We start from the raw sequence: 4,852 nt of genomic DNA, 5'->3' as shown, positions 1-4,852 counted from the left end.
GGATATGCAACCTCTAGGCTGATCCTTCATAAAACTAAATGATATTCCTGCTGTGAAGCAACAATGTTAACAGGTGCACCATCCTGCAGCTTAGCATGAAAACAGCTTTCTAATGGTAACATAAGTGTTAGGATAGATACACAGGGATGATACTCAGCTCCAAAAAATAAAGGAAACACATAAACAACACAATATAACTTCAATTAAATCAAACTTCTGTGAAATCAAACTATCCAATTAGCAAGCAACTCTGACTGACATTCAGTTTCACATGCAGTAGTGAAAATAGAACAAACAACAGGCAGAAATTATTGGCAATTAGCCAGACATGCTCAGAAGAGGAGCAGTTCTGCAGGTGGGTACCATAGGCCACTTCTCAGTACCTATGCTCTGTGGCAGATGCTATGGTCACTTTTAAATGTTGGTGGTGCTTTCACACTCGTGGTAGCGTGAGACAGACTCTACAACCCACGCAAGTTGGCTGTAGAGTCATCCAGGATGGAGCATCAATGGGAGCTGTGGCAAGAAGGTTTGCTGCGCTGTCAGCGTAGTGTCCAGAGGCTGGAGACAATACCAGGAGACAGGCAAGTACACAAAAATATATGGAGAAGGCACTAGGAGGGCAACAACCCATCAGCATGTCTGCAACCTTTATCCAAGGAGGCACAGGAGGAGCACTGCCAGAGCCCTGCAAAATGACCTCCAGCAGGCCACATATGTGCATGTGTCTGAACAAACGGTTAGAAATCAACTTCATGACGATGGTACGAGGACCCATCTTCCACAGGTGGGGGTCTTGCTCAAAGCCCAACACCATAAAAAAAGCTTGGCATTTTCCAGAGAACACCAGGATGTGCACATTTGCCACCGGTGCCCTGTGCTCACCACAGATGAAAGCAGGTTCACACTGAGCAAATGTGACAGACGTGAAAGAGTGTGAAAAAACCATAGAGAGCGATCTGCTGCATGCAAAACCCTTCAGCCTGACCATGAGGGGTGGCATTTCTTTCTGCTCGGCAGAGGTAGCATAAATGCCATTAGGTACTGAGATGAGATCCTCAGACCTCTTGTGAGACCATATGCTGGTGCGATCGGCCCTGGGATCCTCCTAATGTAGGACAATGCTAGACCTCATGTGGCAGTAGTCTGTCAGCAGTTCCTGCAATATGAAGGCGTTGCAGCAATGGACTGGCCCGCCCATTTCGCAGACCTGAATTGAGCTCTTCTGGGACTTAATTTCTCCATCCATCCACTAACATCACGATGCAACACAGACTGTCCAGGAGTTGGTGAATGCTTTTGTCCAGGTCTGGGAGGAGATCCCGCAACGTCATCAGGAGCATGCCCAGGAAGTGTAGGGAGGTCATACAAACACGTGAAGGCCACAAACAATACTGAGCCTCATTTTGACCTGTCTTAAAGGCATTACATCCAAGCTGGATCAGCCTTTAGTGTGTTTTTCCATTTTACTTTTGTGTGTGACTCCAAATCCAGGCCTCTATTGGTTAATACATTTGATTTCCATTAATATTTTTTTGTGCAATTTTATCTTCAGCACATTCAACTTTATACAGAACAAAGTATTTAATAAGAATATTTGATTCATTCAGATGTAAGATGTGTTATCTGTGTATTCCCTTTATTAATTTAAGCAGTGTAAAAAACTTTTTACATAAAATGCTTGAACTAACATAAAAACTCTTGCTCAGCAATAATGTTGGCATTGAACTCTTAGCTTAGGCAATCTTAAGAATTTTAACAACTCTAACGTTTACAGTGACTTTAGGATTAAAAAGACATTATGTACCTTTAAATTAAACTGAGTATGGTGCAAATTCAAAATGGTCACAGTTAACTGTCACAGGAAATTATACCGGCAACAATATAGTTTATTCAATTTTTATTGCTCTCTGGCTATTTCATTTATGAAGAAAGTTTTGACTTTATCCATATCTTCTTTGAGCAGAAAGTAAGACTAGAGTCCCTTTGTGCAATCGAAGAATGTTGATTAAAGTTTCTCTGATTGATTATTACCTGCTGGAGAGGGGTTAAATGATTCATATCACAGAAAGAAGGAAGAAAAATGATGGAGAGAACAGCAAATCATAAATAAAATGTTAGGTCAGTACAGTGCAGTCTAGGACTGAGAAATAATAACACCTAAATATGATACTTACAATATTCAATCTAAAACTAGTCAACATAACATTACTCTGTTGGTGCAGCAATAACTACAGTAAGCTGTAGACATCTGAGATTTATAGGACTAGAAATGGGTCATTCTAGAAGAAAAACGAACTATTCTGACGCAGTAATATTTTAACAAAAAAAAAAAAAAGATCCCCTCTTTATCTTATGTGGACAAAATATATTGCTAAAAGCAATGAAGCATTTAGTTTAAACATAATTCTAACTGTTACATAAGGACAGCATACTCTGCCTGTATCCTCCAGGCACAATAACTGGAAGAAAATGAACCATTACAACCAGTCTGACCACAAAAACCAGTCAGTCAGGGAGAGCTGAGCATCGAAGTGATCTGAGCCATTAACATTTTTGACATAATGGTCCCAGTGGGATAATAAATACAAGTTAAATGAGTTGTTAAATATCAATGATGGAAGCTTCCCAGCTGCTTGCAGCCAACTTTAATGACAAATTAGGGCTCTGTAGAAAAAAATGGTTCAAATGCCAACAGATGCTGTTTCATCTGAGAGACAAAGAATAGAAAAGGTTTGTTTCAAAGACGAATATTAAAGGAAAATACACAACTAAATGAGGGGACTTGTTTGTATTCACATTCAGCCAAAGATGTAAGGTAAATGATAATTTAATTTTATTGATCTGACTTTATTGATTTGGGATAAATTCCCCTCTGCATTTAACCCATCCCCTTGGGGAGCAGTGGGCTGCCATTGTGGGGCATCCAGGGAGCTATATTGATATACACCCATAGAACCCGGAGGGAAGATCTCTGGGACAAAACAGTTCAGCTGTAGGTAGTTTATTTGGAGTTCTGTGAAGCAGCAGATAAACCTTTATCACGAAAGGTTTCCTTTCTGATGCAGATATTTTACTGCTGATGTATTTTTCCAACAATAACCTCTATAATTGTCTTCAGTGCCATCAATACATTAAAAGTGGTTTCCATTGCACTGGTTCTTTGACATCATAACGAATGATTATAACTTATTGAGTTCCACAAGGTGCAATACTTGGTTCTCTTTCTATTTGTAAATGTTACTATTTTGGGCTTTCATTGTACACAGTGCATGGTACATTTTCAGTTTAGGCCAAAGGAATTCAGGTATAAAGTCTGCCAAAGTTTAATTCATCTTCATCTTATTTTTGATCACTCTATGCAGATGACACAGTTTAATATTTCTAATTATTCCACTGAACTGTAAGCGGAAAATGTGATCTAGTGCATCACTGCCATCAAATCCTAGGTGTTGATAAAAACTTTGAAATTAGAATCAAAGTCAAATAAATGACTTTGAAAGGATTCGAGTCTCTTCTTAGTTAAATATTGCTAATAAGGTAATATTTGGTTTCTTTCAAAAGTCACCCAAAATTTAGATATAAATATCAGTTATGTCCAATGCCATAATTTTAGAGTCATTTAATAAATCTATGTTTTAACTAAATCAAGTGTAATCCACCTTTTTAGCAAAAGAATGTGAGAAAGAAAATAGCCTATTAAAAATCAGAATAGACTAAATCTATGTTTTCTAATCTGCTAAACGGACATCTGTTTAGTTAGAATTTGTTTTAAAATATGTCTTACTACAGATTAAATATCTGTTAATGTATTCTAATATTGACCATTTAGAGATTATCATCATACTTAATTCATTTTGTCCCCTATAATTTCAGTTTAATTAATGACTGATTGTGAAAGATGGTTACTGATGCAAACATTAATTAGCTGAGGTCACTTCATTTTGTTTATTCTCATTCGATATGGCTGGTAAAGTGGATTAGTAGCACATTTATTCGATCTAAAAGTAAACATTCCATTTTAATAATGTGAAAACACACAGTTTTGTTTGTTTCAGTCAACTTGGGACAGACAGTAATTTATTGCATAGCTAGCCACATGTCAGAGGATGAGATTTCTTATCAATAAATAATAAGGCTGAGTAGAAATCTACTGTCAAAAAAGTGCTGATCTTTTTGTGCTATCAGTTAACTACCAGGATCTGCGTCAGAGTAAAACATCTGCTTTTATAAATCTTCAGAGAAAAAATAGATACCCTGCACTTGTTGAGAATATTTTCGATGTACAAGCGACTTGCAATAAAGGCAGAAACATCCGGAACAACCGTGTGGTGCATACAGCAATGTCTAAATATAGCCTAGATAATAAAAGAGTGAAACTGTCAGGACGGCAGAAAGATTCCTGCAGGCCCAAAGAGGAGGAGGGTGAGGAAGGATAGGCGTGACCTTGGAGCTTTTTAAGGTGACAACTCAGAGGAAAGTGAAGACCCTGGAGACATCAGGGAGATTCAAGGAGAGAAGAGCAACTTCAAGAATAAGTTTAAATCCATGTCCTCTGGGCACAAAGAAGGTTCTCATCAAAGTCTGGCAATGAATCTGAATCTGAGGTGTTCAGTGGGGAGCATCACAACACAGCAATCTACAACAGCAGCCAACAAAAAGGCAAAACTCAGGTCATTGATTTTCCTTCAGATGTAGTTTACTAGTAAAAGAAACTAACATTAGGGAGGAGAATGACATCAGGATTTACAGTTCTTAATCAACCTATGATCAGAGAAACATATCCCTTTACAAAATCTAACTTTGGTCGATCAGCAGCAGAATTAAACTTAAGGTTTATTCTTTTTCATCA

This window comes from Cyprinodon variegatus, unplaced genomic scaffold, assembly GCF_000732505.1.
Source record: "Cyprinodon variegatus isolate N-32 unplaced genomic scaffold, C_variegatus-1.0 Scaffold170, whole genome shotgun sequence".
NCBI lineage: Eukaryota > Metazoa > Chordata > Actinopteri > Cyprinodontiformes > Cyprinodontidae > Cyprinodon > Cyprinodon variegatus.
Note: the sequence above shows the minus strand (reverse complement) of the source record.